The sequence below is a fragment of the Hyperolius riggenbachi genome, chromosome 12 (assembly GCF_040937935.1).
Source record: "Hyperolius riggenbachi isolate aHypRig1 chromosome 12, aHypRig1.pri, whole genome shotgun sequence".
In the NCBI taxonomy this organism is placed as follows: Eukaryota; Metazoa; Chordata; class Amphibia; order Anura; family Hyperoliidae; genus Hyperolius; species Hyperolius riggenbachi.
The window spans coordinates 24,779,451-24,797,471 of record NC_090657.1 but is presented as its reverse complement, the minus strand read 5'-3'; the positions used below and the strand labels follow the sequence as shown (position 1 = coordinate 24,797,471).

Sequence of the window (18,021 nt, the reverse complement as noted above, 5' to 3'; positions counted from 1 at the left end):
AATGAAAGTCTGTGGAGACTTACACCTACGCATGCGACGTTCAATCGCTGCATACCCGCCGCAAAGTCATTTGTGTGCTACCGCATGATCCGTACCTACTGCACAGATTATGAAGTAATGCAAATCTATGGTGATGCAACAAGTGTAAACGACGAAGCGCAAAAGTATGGGAATCCCTGTGACGTGCTTCCTGTCCAGCACAGAGTATGTCACTGAACGGGAGAGGAATGAGGGCGGACTTATGCATATGACCCTGCCGGCCCACTCTGCCACAGGGTCAATTAAACTACTTGCTGCTGATCCCAGGCAATACACATCGTTGTCAGCGAGTGTTAGAGGAGCCAGACTCCCAACTTCCAATGCAGGGACTTTTGCACAGCAGCAGACAGATCTTTGCCTCTGAGCGAATATTGCCTTGATAAAGGAGTCCTACGCGGCCCCAAAACGTTGGCCATATTTTTACATGGAAGCAATAAAGATTGATTTTGGATGTGCCAGCTTTCTTCCTTGTCCAATTAAACTACTAATTTGTGTGGTACGGTGATCCCAATGCAGGCTGGCATGCCATGGGATCACTCTACAACTGGAAAAGCGGCCTTAAAGAGCATCTGTAACGTCATAACGTCATCTGGGGGGTACTCACCTCGGGTGGGGGAAGCCTCAGGATCCTAATGAGGCTTCCCACGCCGTCCTCTGTCCCTCAGGGGTCTCGCTGCAGCCCTCCGTACAGCGGTGACGTCAATATTTACCTTCCCAGCTCCTGCGCAGGCGCTCTGACGGCTCCAAAGTAGGCGGAAATACCCGATCGCCGTCGGGTCTGCTCTACTGTGCAGGCGCAAGTCTCCGCTGCCTGCGCAATAGAGCGGACCCGACTGAGATCGGGTATTTCCGTCTACTTCGGAGTCGAAAGCAGACACAGCGCCTCCGCTGGAGCCTGCAAAGGTAAATATTGAATCAACAGTCGGGTCTGTCGGCGGCTGTTCGGAGGGCTGCAGTGAGACCCCCGTGGGACAGAGGACGGCGTGGGAAGCCTTATTAGGATCCTGAGGCTTCCCCCACCCGAGGTGAGTACCCCCCAGGGGATATTTTTGATGTTACAGAGTCTCTTTAAAGGACAACTGAAGTGAGAGGGATATGAAGGCTGCCATATTTATTTCCTTTTAAGCCAGTTACCTGGCTATCCAGCTGATCCTCTACCTCTAATACTTTTAACCATAGACCCTGAACAAGCATTTGCAGATCATGTGTTTCTGGCATTGCACTACACGATACATAGACATACGACCATGGTAGGGACTAGATTGTGAGCCCCTCTGGGGGACAGTTAGTGACAAGACAATATACTCTGTACAGCGCTGCCTAATATGTCGGTGCTATATAAATAAATACATAAAATTGTCAGATCTGACAAGATCTGGTGTGATTCAGACGCTACTGGAGACAAAAAGATCAGCAGGGCTGCCAGGCAACTTATATGGTTTTAAAGGAAAGCGCACCTCCCAGCACTGAGCTGGCGGAAAACCTCAGCGACTTCTACTGCAGGTTCGAGGAGAATGAGGCTCCTGCGAGGCTACAGGCTCCCATCACTTCACCCCATACCGCCGTACCACCTGGCCATAACTTGCCTCCCCCGGCCGTAAGCGAGGCGGACGTGGCGTGCCACCTGTCCAGGCTAAAGGCCAGGAAAGCCTCGGGCCCTGACGGAGTGTCGCCAGCCTGCCTGAAAACATGCGCACAGCAGCTTGCTCCTATCCTCTCCTCCGTCTTCAACAAGTCCCTACAGTGTGGCAGAGTACCGGCATGCTTCAAGAGGTCCACCATCATCCCTGTACCCAAAAAGCAGGGCGCGTCCGACCTCAATAATTTCAGGCCTGTCGCCCTCACATCGGTCATAATGAAAACTTTTGAAAAGGTGGTCCTGCCCCTCCTTAAACACAAAACAGAAACCCAACTAGACCCGTACCAATTTGCATACAGGGCAAATAGGTCGACCGACGACGCCATTAACATCTGTCTGGAGCTTGCCTACAATCACCTCGACAAACCAAATTCATATGCCAGGGTCCTCCTCCTCGACTTCAGCTCAGCATTTAACACCATTAGCCCCCATATACTACGTGAGAATCTGGCTGAGCTCGGGGTCCACCCCACACTCCAACTGTGGATCAATGACTTCCTTACAAACAGATCCCAGGTGGTAAAGCTGGGCTCCACCTCCTCGCAACCAAAGACCACCAACACAGGGGCTCCACAAGGCTGCGTCTTGTCACCATTCCTGTTCTCCCTGTACACGAACAATTGCAGATCCTCAGCAAGCTCTGTCAAGGTAATCAAATTTGCAGACGACACCACCATAGTCGGCCTGATCTCCAACAATGACGAGCAGGCTTACCGCCATCAAGTGGAAAGGATTTGCCACTGGTGCAAGGAGAACAAGCTGGTCCTCAACAACGCAAAAACCATTGAGATTATCATTGACTTTCGGAAACATGCCCCCTCGCCACCTCCACTGCACATTGGAGGAATGGTGGTGGAGAGTGTGCCCTGTGCCCGCCTCCTGGGCACCACCATCTCCAACACCCTGAAGTGGAAGGCTAACACGGTCTCCACCCAGAGGAAAGCCCAGCAGAGGCTTTACTTCCTCCGCCAACTGAAGAAGTTCGGCATGTCACAAAAACTCCTGACGAACTTCTATACCGCAACCATCGAATCCGTCCTCTGTTCTTCCATCCTTGTATGGTATGCTGGCTCCTCCGAAGGCGACAGACGCAAACTACAGAGAGTCATCAGGTCAGCGGAAAGAATCATCCGGAACACACTCCCTGCCCTGGACTCCCTCTACAACGCCAGACTACGCTCCAGAGCACTGAAGATTGCCAAGGATCCCTCCCACCCCGGCCACCAGTTTTTCAATCAGCTCCCCGTGGGGCGGAGGTATCTAAGGTACCGGTCCATCTCCACAAAGACCACGAGACACAAAAACAGCTTCTTCCCCTCAGCTGTAATTTCGCTGAACTCTATACGCTCTGCCCTTTCTCTCCCCCCGTAGACTGCCCCCCCCCATGACTTTCTACATATAAATCACCACATGGCTGATGTGTTTGGAAAGGTATCACGTATATGTTTGGAACCAGATGTGTTGTAAAGTATTGATGTAAAATATTGTTCTTGTGATGTTCTATGCTCTATTGTCTCATATGTTTCTATGTACATGCCCTGTATTCTTGTGCCAAGCCCAATTCCGGGCACGACCCAGTCGTGCTTGGCGAAATAAATGCGATTCTGATTCTGATTCTGAAATATGGCAACTTCCATATTCTTCTCATTGCAGTTGTCCTTAAAGCCCAGTACCCCTGGTCAGATGGATTGGAGATATCTGCCAACAAACTATCGTTCCACGATACATCTGGCAAAGTCGTGAAAACAGAAACCGAACGGCAGACCTCAAACGATCACTTAAACAATAGTTCTAATTTTCTACTAAAGTCCACTGACTTGGTGGAGATCTTAATCAGTCATGCCGTGATCAGACATGGCGGTCGTTCAAAATGAACGATCGCTGTGGGTAGCCCTTAAACAATGTTACGCAATAGTGTGTAAACGATCATCTCAATAAAAATCGCCTGAACATTTTCTTTTGTTTCAGTCGCCATCCTTGCTGAACAACCACTGTGGAAGGACAAGTCTCCTGGAGTCTAGCTGACTCATAGGTGATGATTTAGCAAAGCTGGCATACATTAAAGCAAGGGTTTTTTTTTTCTTTTTTTACCCCGAGCTCAAAACACCCAACCATGTGCTGACAAATTCAATTCCTTTAATTACTCTGCACAAGATGAGGTGATTGAAGCCATTACAGCTTCACTTCACTGCACTTCTCCAGTATCTCACACCCACAGGCTCCCACTGAAAGCAGCAGCTCAGCATGTATACGTAATTGGCATGTATGGCAAACCCCCACATACATAATCATAAATTATAAATAGAATCAGGCTTTTATCCCCCCTCATTTCACATATGCTAGTAGGATCATTTGCTGAGCATACAGACAAAAAAAACAACAACTAAAAATACAAACCAGAAAAAAACAAGTTAGGTTTTAAGTACAATGGGGTGCAAATAGGCAAGCCCAATCGATCTACTGCGAACCGTCTGCGCCGAAGAGCAGACCTGATCAGGCTCGGCTGCTTCCACCAGAGCCCATCGGAAATCCGCTATTGCATCTGGCCGATTTAAAGGGTACATGAAGCGGGAAAAAACCAACAGTGGCTTCTCCCGGCCGCTGGAAGTGTTTGTGTCCTTCAGCACGGCTGCACCGTCTCCTAGTAGTCAGCTGTTGCTTCCGTAATAGCCAGTGACCTGGCCTCTTCTGTGCATGGGTGCGCATGTGATGCTTGTGGTCCCATGGGCGGGATTGTTCTGCGCAGGTGCAATGCTCCCAGCCACAGCAGTGTGACCACTAATGGCATGCATGCGCAAAAGAGTCCTACCCAGCTTGGTCGCCGACCATTACAGAAGCAGCAGCTGACGACTGGGAGACTGCAGCTGCTCCGACGGACACAGACATTTCTAGGGCTGGAAGAAGCCACAGATGAGTTGAACTTTTTTTTTTCCGCCTCATGTATCGTTTAAGATAAGTAAGCTTTGTGAATCAACTCCATTGCCACGGATATAAGGGACAGTTAGGAGGAAGTGGAGGATGATAAATATACACTACCTTAACTGCTTTTAAAAGACATTTTGCTGTCGCTTATAGTACTTAGTGGAAATTGCACAAAACTGACAGGTTTTTGACTAGCCCAACTCTTCATGGGGGATTCTCAGCGTTTCATTTATTCTATATATATATATATATATATATATATATATATATATATATATATATATATATACATATACACACACACACACACACAATTTTAGAAGTTTGACTGAGCATCTGCTTTTGATGATAAAGGAAACCCTGAGAATCCCCCATGACGGGAAGGGCTAGTCCAAAACCTGTCATGTCTGTCAGATTTCTACCACCTACTCTAAGTGACAGTAACACAGTAGAAAAGTAATTTATAGCACATTTTACTCTGGAAGAAAGACTTATTTGTATGCATGTGTTTACATCTATTTTATTTTGTTGAGATAGCGGTCCTTTAAACACGTAGCGGTTAATTCATGTTGCTTACATACTGAATGCTTATTTGGAGATAGTGAATGAAGAAAGCAGCTTGCGACATTGCTCTGCTGCCCTGTCACAGCCACCTGCGGCAGCTGCGGAGTGTGGCACACATCACATTGTCAGAGGTGTGATAGCGGCCTTGTACCACGCTGGAGGCCTGCTGCACTGAACACAGACACCACAGCTGCGGAGCTGCGGAGGGTTCAGAAATAACATGGAGAGGTCCCAATGCCAAGCTGATAAGGGAAGAGGAGGGGGACCTTCAGCACAAATCACAGCCTGTTGCTATGGAAAGGTCATGAAAGGATAGGAGAGCGTCTCCCAGAGCTGGCAATGTCTGGAGAGTTAGCCAATGCTGTACTGACTCACCCCCAGCACCAATCTGCAATAATAGCTAGCTCTTTACAGCCCATCAGATGCCTCCGTGTACCAGCCACGCTCCTCATTGTAAACATCACAGCCGCCTCTGCCAGACCCTCACACAGCCCAGTGTGTTCCCCAGATCTGCTTCACCAACCCTATAGAGAGTGGAGGCTGGGGGATGATTGAGACATCTTGCTGTGCTGCAGTTTAATGCACCTCATGTACAGGACACAGAAGATGTCAACCTGTCACTTGTAAACACAAGAGGGCTGTGGATGACCAACCTGGAACTGCAGACACTGCTACTCTGAGCCATGCCAAGCTTATGTTTATATAGATTATAAAAAACGATTTAAGCTAGGAGGCACTGCTAATATATATAAAATATGTATAAAAGAGGTGTTGGTGCGAGTACAGAGCCTACAGCATTTTGCCTTCTGATGTGGCGTGTTCCTTTCACGTATCAGAAAATTCAGGGACAAAGTACAACACAACTTTTAGTACATCCTTCTAACCCCCTTAGGGTTATGATTTTTTCCGGATTTTAGGTTCTAAAAGCAGTGCAATTTTTTTGCATGCTTTCAGACCCTAAAACCTGAAAAATTGTTTCTTTGGGTGAAGATGCCACCATTGCTTACAACTGCTAGGGTGGAGTGGAGGGTCACTAGACCATTATTACAGTCAAAATTCATCCCCCACTCTAATAGGTCAGCCACATAATTAAAACACGTAAACTTTTTTAAGTGCATGAAAGTTATCATGGTACAACCCCCCCCCCCCCCCCCCCCCCCGCCCTCCAAGCTTTATCAGTTACTGAGCACTGAACCATTGCCAGCTCATCGGGCTGTTGGGACTCTCTTCTCTCTCCAACTGCATGAGATAAGACTAGCAGGAGGCTTCTGTGTGCAAGCTACACTGATAGAAAGCTGTACATTCTGGAAAATAGCAATATGCTTACATACTGTACTAGATATTATAGTATATGTCAGACTGTAACACCACTTTAACCTCTTGACGACCAGCTAACGCCGATTGGCGTAAACTGGTTGTATGAGTGTTTCCATGGAAACGGCCGTTCGAGCGGCCTTTCCATGTCAGTTCACGGAGGGTGTCTCCGTGAACAGCCGGAGAGCCGCCGATCGCGGCAAAATTTAAACACGCGGGGAAGAAATCCCCGCTGTTTACATCATACGGCGCTACTGCGCAGCAGCGCCGTGATGTAGATCGACGATCCCCGGCCTCTGATTGGCCGGGGATCGCCGGCATCTGATAGGCAGAAGCCTATCCTATCAGGTGCAGGACAGATATCCGTCCTGCGCCGCTCAGAGGGGAAGGGAGAGGGAGGGAGCGAGAGGGCGGAGAACGCTGCGGAGGGGGGCTTTGAAGAGCCCCCCCCCCCCCGCAAAGCAAATGCAGCCAGCGACGATCAGACCCCCCCAGCAGGACATCCCCCTAGTGGGGAAAAAAGGGGGGGGGGGGGTAGTCTGATCGCCCTGCTGCACTCCTGATCGGTGCTGCAGGCTGTAGAGCCCACGCAGCACCGATCAGTGAAAAAATCCCTGGTCGTCAAGTGGTTAAGATAGCCATGGACTTTGCTTTGCAAAAACCTGACTGGATCCTACAGTCTGCAGAGTAGAGCGTGACATGCTGTCATACAATAATAATCCCATCTTGCATGCAAATTGTATTTAGCTTGCATTTGAGCCAATCAAATGCAATTCCTGATGATTAGGATTGTCCCAATACCTAGCTGCATACAAGCTGAAATTATTAGTATCTCTTTGAACATCTTCATTGCAACAACATATTGATTGGCCGCTTATTTTATGCAGCATTGTTCTCTTCCTAAACTATCTGGCAAACGATTATAACCTTTCAGGGGAAGGAGCACTATAGTGAAAATGTTGACATTCTGCTACCTCACATAAAAGCAGCATTATTTCTTTCCTCTACACAAAGCATTCTGAGGATTTTGTTCAGTCGCTGTTACGTGAATGAACACAAGGGCAGCAGAATGTCACAATGTCTCTGTAGCGGTCCTTTCACTTGCGGTTTGCTCAACCTATTTTGCCAGCAGTTTTCCTTTGCTGGGAGTCAGTAAATGGCAGCTTCCAGCTGAGGCTACCCACATGATAGTGCTCCTGCTAGCAGCCTCCTGCAACCTGTGAGTCCAGCAATCTGTTTTCAGCCGGCACTCACAGAGCAAATCTCCTCCCCGTAATAATGGCACTGATGTGCACAACTTTCTGCCCTTGCCACTGGCTGTAGAGGTGGTTTCTGCATTGGTGTTGGTTTGCAGAAGATATTGGTTCTCTGAGCACTGGTGACTCATGTAACTAGGTGGGAGGGCTTGGGGATTTCACAGGCAATGTAAGACTAGCAGGCTGATTGGACAGCATAGTTTTGACATTACGGAGCAGCAGCAGTGGGTATGATGGGTTTGAGCCTATCAGGTAGTCCTCGTCATGGACAGTCAGAGCTGGCATTGTTGATCAGGAACTTACATAATGCGAAAGTGGACATCACCTCAATTGGGATGCATGATCTTTCCTGTTGAGAGTAGAGGGAACAGGATTGGAAGACCTACCTCCATCTGCCCCTGAGTACATTACAGAGTGGATAGGAATCACATTGGCACATCCGCATTTCCTCCAAATATCAGAAACAGATGCAGGTCTACAGGATAGGTTATGCTATAAATCCATAGAGTCCCCTGGGCTTACTTACAAAGACAAGTCCAGGGACGGCTAGAGCTCAAGTGAAGCTACTGACCAAGCTAGCCAACCAACTTTTACTTATGAAATGTAAAAAGGACTCTTATTGGTTGCTCTGGTATTCCCCAGTATCCTTTGCAGTTGCATTTGGACAAATTAACAAGCTGACACATCATTGCATTCCAGCGGTTCTGGAGGTGTGTTTAGCTTCTAAGGGTAACAATGGTTAATTTGCATATATTCAGCAGTGATGCGCTGGGAGACATCTCAAGCTCACCCCAACCTGAATTATCACACATTTTTTCTGTTTTAAGAAAGCAAACTTATGTTTTTCTTACCATCTTAGTAAGGGGGCTTTTAGGACCATTGTAGTCCCTTACACATTCCAATGAGTTCTGGTTCACCATGAGCTTGCTGGTTAGTCTGTACCTCTCAGTGTTACAAGCCCTACTGCATAGAGCCAAATTAATCCATGCCATGCACTGATGAGGATCAAACAATCCGAAACAGTCTGTATGCATGTTGGATTATTATGGCTCTGTACAAATTAACAAGCTGACACATCATTGCATTCCAGCGGATCTGGAGGTGTGTTTAGCTTCTAAGGGCAACAATGGTTAATTTGCATATATTCAGCAGTGTTGCTCTGGGAGACATCTCAAGCTCACTCCAACCTGAATTATCGCAAATTCTTTCTGTTCTGAGAAAGCAAACTTTTATTTTCCATTTGTAAATCAGCTGCTGAGTGTTCAGCCTGTAGCCTGATAACGTTAGACACCCGCAATACTGCAGTTGGCAACAGTCACATGATCTGCTCGGACGGCAGGTCACATAAGGAAAATCAGCAACAGCGTAATTTTTCAACATCCTTTTTATGCAAAATGCTGGTAATATACCACTGAATCAGCTCAAGTGTGTGCTTAATGATAGGTCTATTTTAATGCTCATGTTAAATAGCAGGCAAGGCACACATGCAGTATTTTTAGACATGAAGGATCATGCCTTCAACAGTGGCCAGAATACATTAGTGTTCTATATGTACAGGACAGTGCACAGACACAATAGCAGCATCAGTCACATCTCAGTTCTCTCTCCCTAAGGAGGATAATTACTGTAATTACCATACCGGCTTGCTTCTAAGGCACCTGCCCTTAGCTCTTACTTGCTGCATACGTAACCCAATACATAAAGGCAGACAGATAAATGCAAGAAAGCAGGCTAAGGAGTTACAGCCTAGTCCCTTTACAGGTTAACACAATGTACTGTCCCCTCCTCAATGCAACTGCAGTCTGCAGCCTATTATACTAATCTCTGCCCACTCATTTCTTTCACTGCAGCAATAATTCCACCTACATCTCGCTCACAGCTTTCTCCATACTTTCCTCCTCCTCCTCCTCACACTGGGGGCCTCCATCCTACTCTGACCTAGATCAAGATGCCTCCAGGGCAAGAGTGCAGAGACAGCAGGAAGTAGGGTGCACACAAAGAATATACTACTACGTGGTTAGCTTGCTAGCCAATCATTCTGGAGTCCTACCACCACCATGTACTGGACAAATCTCATCCCAAATGTCATGCTCCTATCCAAATACACTAATGAACGGGAATATTTTCCATTGTCTGAATTATACAGTATAGATGCCAAGATTGCTGGAATGTACAAGCCTACATGTGTCCAGAAGTTATCTCAAGGTCAGTTCCATGCCCCGGAACAATATATAAATAGTCCCTACTGGATTGCAGGATTGTATAAAACATCTTGAACAAAGAGCACGTCCCAGTAGTGTTTCGAGACCTGTGGATGACTGTGCCCTCAGCTACATAATCAAAAGGTCCTTTTTCAATACAAAATGTCCAGTTAAACCCCAACACAATGCAAAACTGAATTTTTAAAGTGATCAGGTTGAAAAATATTACCTTGGTGCTGCTACACTAAAATATAGGAGACCTCACTAGGCATCAGAGAACATAGAACATTGTTTATTTGTGTGGCTGCTAACTGTAGTCAGGTCATGGAAGATGCAATTCGTCTCCCTTGAAGAGGTGCAGTTCAGGGTATCCCAATGTATGGTCCAGGAGCAGATGGCTGGCATAATGGAGGGCCGCTCTGCCAAGGTAGATAAGATCTGGTATCCCTGGCGGAGAATGGATGCGAATGGTTGAGCTGGGATTGGGGGAGAGGTGCGGAGTCCCCACCTGTAAGTTTCCCAAAGACCTGTCCTTTTTTTAGGGTTGATTCACACTGCAAGAGCTTTTTAAGCACTAGAGATTGTAAAAGCTCTTGGTAATGCAATGCAATGGGGGGATTTTCATAAAATCACATCGCTCCTGTGCAAACACACACTTGGGATTACATTAGTAATAGCTTTTAAAATTACAAAACTCCCAGAAAAGCTCTTGCAGTGTGAACCAGTCCTTAGTACTATTTTCCCTCTTTCTTGTAACCCCGGTGGTCCCATCTATCTACAACCTACTGGGGTCACTATGTGACCATAACTCGCAGCACAACCAAGCACACTGCATTTCACCGTATATCTTTAGCTGCCACAGAACGGCCTCTCATGTTACTCTGCGCATGGACTCTTGTCTATCGATACACAGTTTTCTGTGAAATGTACAATGGTTTCTTGCTGAATACAAATTTTGAAATAGCAGTATGAAAAACAGAGGCGCCAGCAGGATAAAATTGGATAAAATTCTTAAAAATTGCTAGGCGGAAGTAGTGGGCTTACCTCCAGAAAGCAGACCCAAAATACTGTCTAGATAGTAATAAACGCATTTATTGTACGGTACGCGTTTTGTAGGCCAAGCCCGCTTCATCAGGCAATAAATAAGGACAACAGTATTTCAGCAGTAACAAGTATAGCTCCTCAGTGAGTATACTTCTCACTGATCATTTATCCTTTGTTTATAACATACTACACCATATTGGGTTCTCGGTTCTCTCCATCATCTACAAATTTTGAAATAATAAACTAGGACCTTAAATGCAAACTGTATGCAGCTAGGAAATGGGGCAATCCCAAAGCACTTGGACTGGTCCAGTTTCAGGCTGCATACAATTAGCATTATATTATCATGCAAGCTAGAAAAAATTAGCATCTCATTAACCATTTTCAATTAAGAACCAAAGAAGGCCTTAGGAAGGGTGATCGTTTGTTTCCTTGGGTCCCACCGGTAAAATGTGCTTTTGGCCTTCAGCTAGCCATAGGCAGGACACTTGGGTCTGCTCATGTCTAAGCCAACCAACTGGTGCAAGAAACACCTCTCATTAGAACTAACGATCAGTTGAAAACCTGTCATTCTGTCATTCAGCTGAGGATGGCGTACGCAGGGCAATGCCACCCAGAAAGTATTGAGGTCCTCCAGTGATTGCTGCACCACAGCATGTTTAAACACTCATTGCTGGTTGGACAAAGTACAGATTATGTGTGTCCACCATAGGTGCTTGCTGGCTCGCCATCTAGAGAGTATAGCATTAGGTCTATGACCAGATTTGTGGCGTTCAATTTCCCCAGAATTTCTGTGCAAAAAGTGATAAATTTAATTTTTATAACTTTTTTTTTCTGTAACTTGCCAAAATGTGTCAAGCAAGGGTCTAGTATACAGTGCAGGAGAATATTGACGTGTATGCATGTTTATACTGTTCACAGCATGTTTTGTATGGACAGAGAATCTGTCAATACCACTAGGGAGGTTAATATTGAAAACCCACTGTCCATCACATTCTAAATGTATCCCTTCCAAAAGATTCATTTATTCGAAACTAAATGATTTATTTTACTTAAACTTTTGTTAACCCATTAGAAACTTGAATAGAGTGATCTTGTTTGAGATAAGTTCACTGCTTTTGACCTCACTCGACAAAACTCGTGCTGTAAATTCTCGGAATGCTTTATACTCTTTCTACTAGCAGAAAATATTGAAACTGAAAGTCGAAAGTCCTCTGTTATTGTCTCACACTGCCCCCTAGTGACAAGTGTCTATAAATACACATTACAGCAGTACTAATTAGAAGCAGAAAAATGTAACAAATGCTAGAAAAAGAGCTAAAAGAAATTGGCCTAGAGCACTTCCAAGCATTTAAATCAATTGGCTCCTAATGGGTTAACACCTTCTAAAAAAAAAAAAAAGAAATGCAACCGTCACTTTTAAATAGGGCAGATCAATAAACATAATGACCAACTCCGGACGATCTTAACTTTTTTCATGAGTTAACTTGTCAAACTTTTTTTGTTTCACCTTAACTATATATATAAAAAAATCAGCACAGTCCAAGCAAAGAAATGTTGCTCATGATTAGATTAAAGGGGCCCATACACTCAGCCGATTTTCTGGCCGATCGATCGATCAAAATCGATTGATCGATTGCAAATCGGTTGGCCGATCGACGGCCAATTTCGATCGATTTCCATCGAACTGGCAGGGTGGAAAATCTAGGTCGATCTGTTGAGATTGCTTATCATTTTGCATTGGCCCTAATGGAAATCTGATGGCAAAAAAATGCCATCAGATCGATTTTCAATAGATTTCAAACTGAAATCTATTGGACTTCTATCCTACTAAAAAATGTTCCTAAAACACATCAGATAGATAAGAAATCTATTTGATGATCTATCTGCTGCTAATCTGACCTTAGCGGTTATATTACTTTTCTCTGTTTATTTTCACCACTTGCTGGCCGCTGGAAAGGGAATACCAATACAATGAAAGGAGAAGGCAAGGCAACTAATAGAACTTCTTATTACATCAGGGCCTAGGTAAGAAACTTTAGCATTCCTTTGATAGCTCATACAGGAGAACCTTTATCACTCAAACAGCATAATTACTCATCAGCCCAGTATTCCGCATCTCCTGGAGATTAGCCTCATTATTTAGCAAGATGGATGATTATTGCTCCCTTTTATATAAGTAATGTTAGATTCTGAGAGTTGGCCCGTTTCCATCTGTCAGCAATCAGAAAGGGACTAATGCAACAGCTCATCAATGTCCATTTATTCTGCCCAGGAAGCAGGCAAGTTATGTCTTTTATGGAAGAATCCAGGAATTAGCAGAACTTCTATATTTAAAGCGGACCTGAACTCAGAACTCCTTTCTGCTCTAAAAGATACACAACATCATAACAACCTTTACACAAAAAAATATTTTGTGTTACAGCGGATACAAGTCCTAAAATAAATCTGCACAGATTCTACTTCCTGATTCATGGAAGCAGACATATTGTTTACAGCCTGTATTGGGGTTATCAAATAGGCTTATCTGCCATAGGCAGTCATGTGACACAGGGAGAGATAAAATTACAACTAGTGATTAGACATAAATGAGGAGGAATTACACTAAGTATGAAGGCTAAACTCTTTAAATACATACAGGGTGCATTTCTGTTATGTTTATATTGTGTCCTGTGCAAGAGTTCAGGTCCACTTTAAAAGACAACTGAAGCAAAAGAGATATCCTTTTTAAGCTATACCAGTTGCCTGGCTGTCCTGCTGATCCTCTGCCTCTAATACTTTTAGCCATAGACTCTGAACAAGAATGCAGCAGATCAGGTGTTTCTGGCATTATTGTCAGATCTGACCAGATTAGCTGCATGCTTATTTCTGGTGTTATTCAGACACTACTGCAGCCAAATAAATCAGCAGGGCTGCCAGGCAACTGGTATTGCTTAAAAGGAAATAAATATGGCAGCCTCCACATTCTTCTCACTTCAGTTGTCCTTTGGGAAATTTGCTTTAAATACATTTGCAAACGTAATTATCTCAGAACATGTCCAATAAGAACAGGTAGCATCCACCTTCAAGGCTCATCCTAAGAAACAACCATTCAAAAGGCCTAAACGTGAGAATTCACTAAGTAGTTTCCTGGCCTTTTTCCTATGAATAATGTCATGCGATGATTTAGCCATTGAGAGACATTTCTCTCCAGTCCTGTGGTAATAAATCAGTGTTAAGGCTGCTCACTAAGCCGATGGGAGGGATCTCCTCTGAAAGCTTCCTATGCATCACTATTGCATTAAACTCTTGTACTTATACAGTAATGGATGGCATGCCAGCACCACAGTCTCAATCTATGAATCTCTAATTGATTCCAATCAGATTACGGATCATCAGTGCAACTGGGAGAAGCAGAAAACATCTGATGATCGCGCAGACAACCCACTAGCAGCAGCACCATTCTGTAGAGCACTGATCATTTAAAAAACTAAAACAAATTAGCAATAAACTCTGCTGAATTGTGATTGGACAGGACTTCTGTATTATGGCGCATCAACTGTTAATCCCTGATCACTTTTCAGCCATCAATAATTCAGCTAATCAGATTGATCATGCCTAAACAGTAAGCCAAATCCATACTAAAGTGATAAGTATGTGGCTACATTGTATCAGGTTACTAAACCTTCCATAGCAAACATGCAGTGACCAAAAAGGGTACGATCACAAGCGAAACGCATGCATCAGTCGCATTATATTCTCTCGGTTTGCATGGGTTTCCTCCTGGCACAGGTTTCTTTCTACCTTCTAAAAACATTAAGTTACATTCATAGTTTAAACACCAGCCAAGGCCAATAGTTATTGTGAGAAAAAGGATAGGTCCATAGCCTACTGACATTCATTGCAGCGGCATCCTTCGATTTCTTAAAGTAGTCATCTGCAGCAACTATTCTATTATTATGGTGTTCAAAACAAAAGTCACTGACTGTTGAAGCCTTTTATGCAACAGACCATTTGCACAATGAAAGCTATTACCGATATTACACAACCAATTTAGCCATGTACGTATATTTACACCCCGCTGGTGAGTTGTGTGCAGGGTGAGCGGATGAGGTGCCGCTGCTGAAATTCCCAGTAGCATTAAATTCTATTCCCCATCCGAGTCATAGCAACGCGGACGGAGAAGTAATTTGGGGTTGGAATTACTGGGAACCCTGAATCACCCTTGCCAGGGCGCGTAATACAGCATTAGTGCTATAGTGGCAGCCAGCTTCATTGCTCAGAGCCTGGCCCCAAAACAACCTGCTTTGAATCTAGCCCCCCCTTAAAATTACGTTTACAAAATAATGTGATAAAAAAGTGCTTCATTTTTACAAGAATTATGCATACATGATTTAGTCAGTGTTTGCCCATTCAAAAATCTTTTAAATCCCTGATTTACATTCTGACATTTATCACATGGTGACATTTATACTGCTGGCAGGTGATGTAGCTGCTGCTTACTTTTTTGACAGTTGGAAACAGCTGTAAACAGCTATTTCCCACAATGCAATGAGGTTCACAGACAGGAAACTACCAGGAGTACCATGGTCCTCAGAGTTTCTTGTGGGAGGGGTTTCACCACAATATCAGCCATACATAACCCCCTGATGATGCGTTTGTGAAAAGGAATAGACTTCTCATGTAAAAGTGGGTATCAGCTACTGATTGGGATGAAGTTCAATTGTTGGTCACAGTTTCACTTTAAGTGTACTCAACGTTGTGCTGTTAAACCACGCTGTCCAATCAGGACATGGAAAATAAGAAAAAAGTAATTTCACGCCAGTATTTCCTGCAGCAAGCAAGTAGTATTATTTGGTATTGTTATAGTGCCGACATCTTCCACAGCAGCACTGTACAGAGTATATTGTCAATGAACGGATACTCAGAGGAGCTGACAATCTGATCCCTTCCATAGTTATAGGTCTATGCATGTATCATGTAGTGTATGTATCGTAGACTAGGGCCAATTTAGGGGAAAGCCAATGAACTTAACTTTTATGTTTTTGGGATGTGGAAGGAAACAGGAGTGCCCAGAGGAAACCCACACAGACACGAGGACATAAAAACTCCATGCAGATAGTGCCCTCGCTGGGATTCAAACTGGAAACCCAGAGCTGCAATGTGAGTGTGAGGTTTTGGCCATTGGACTCCATTTCTCCCACATTATTCATAGCCAAGTAACATTGTTTTACTAGCGTACAGTCATTGATGCAAAAACTGATGCTGCAGTGTCATTGGAGCGGCTGTTGAGGGAGGTAGGATAGCTGCTTCATAGACTTATGCTGGGTACACACAATGCAATTTCCCGCCCGATCGATGGGAGATCGGAGGGGAAGTTGCATCGTGTGTACATATCCTAAGTGCACCCGATCGATTTTCCAATCATAAGTCCGCACAATTAATCACCTTATCGATTGCAAGCCAATCGGACAAGTCGGAAATAATCGCTCAATTCCTGTGAATCGAGCGGGAAATTGCATTGTGTGTATTAGGCATAAAGTGTTATCTATGCCCTCTGGAGAGAAGTGTGTCAGTGCTGACCAACAGTAGGACCCTGCTGTGACCTCTAGCACAATCAACATTGCAGTGCTTCAGGAGAGAAGTGTGTCAGTGCTGACCAACAGTATGACCCTGCTGTGACCTCTAGCACAATCAACATTGCAGTGCTCCAGGAGAGAAGTGTGTCAGTGCTGACCAACAGTAGGACCCTGCTGTGACCTCTAGCACAATCAACACTGCAGTGCTCCAGGAGAGAAGTGTGTCAGTGCTGACCAACAGTATGACCATGCTGTGACCTCTAGCACAATCAACGTTGCAGTGCTCCAGGAGAAAAGTGTGTCAGTGCTGACCAACAGTATGACCATGCTGTGACCTCTAGCACAATCAACATTGCAGTGCTCCAGGAGAGAAGTGTGTCAGTGCTGACCAACAGTATGACCATGCTGTGACCTCTAGCACAATCAGCATTGCAGTGCTCCAGGAGAGAAGTGTGTCAGTGCTGACCAACAGTATGACCATGCTGTGACCTCTAGCACAATCAGCATTGCAGTGCTCCAGGAGAGAAGTGTGTCAGTGCTGACCAACAGTATGACCCTGCTGTGACCTCTAGCACAATCAACATTGCAGTGCTCCAGGAGAGAAGTGTGTCAGTGCTGACCAACAGTATGACCCTGCTGTGACCTCTAGCACAATCAACATTGCAGTGCTCCAGGAGAGAAGTGTGTCAGTGCTGACCAACAGTATGACCATGCTGTGACCTCTAGCACAATCAGCATTGCAGTGCTCCAGGAGAGAAGTGTGTCAGTGCTGACCAACAGTATGACCATGCTGTGACCTCTAGCACAATCAACATTGCAGTGCTCCAGGAGAGACGTGTGTCAGTGCTGACCAACAGTATGACCCTGCTGTGACCTCTAGCACAATCAACATTGCAGTGCTCCAGGAGAGAAGTGTGTCAGTGCTGACCAACAGTATGACCCTGCTGTGACCTCTAGCACAATCAACATTGCAGTGCTCCAGGAGAGAAGTGTGTCAGTGCTGACCAACAGTATGACCATGCTGTGACCTCTAGCACAATCAACATTGCAGTGCTCCAGGAGAGACGTGTGTCAGTGCTGACCAACAGTATGACCCTGCTGTGACCTCTAGCACAATCAACATTGCAGTGCTCCAGGAGAGAAGTGTGTCAGTGCTGACCAACAGTATGACCATGCTGTGACCTCTAGCACAATCAACATTGCAGTGCTCCAGGAGAGACGTGTGTCAGTGCTGACCAACAGTATGACCCTGCTGTGACCTCTAGCACAATCAACATTGCAGTGCTCCAGGAGAGAAGTGTGTCAGTGCTGACCAACAGTATGACCCTGCTGTGACCTCTAGCACAATCAACATTGCAGTGCTCCAGGAGAGAAGTGTGTCAGTGCTGACCAACAGTATGACCCTGCTGTGACCTCTAGCACAATCAACATTGCAGTGCTCCAGGAGAGAAGTGTGTCAGTGCTGACCAACAGTATGACCCTGC

At 45.2% G+C, this 18,021-nt stretch overlaps 1 protein-coding gene across 11 annotated transcripts in view; it reads right to left on the bottom strand.

The window, feature by feature from the left end:
• TANC2 (tetratricopeptide repeat, ankyrin repeat and coiled-coil containing 2) overlaps positions 1-18,021 on the bottom strand; it is an 897,702-nt gene that overhangs the window by 183,042 nt on the left and 696,639 nt on the right. The window lies entirely within an intron of this gene.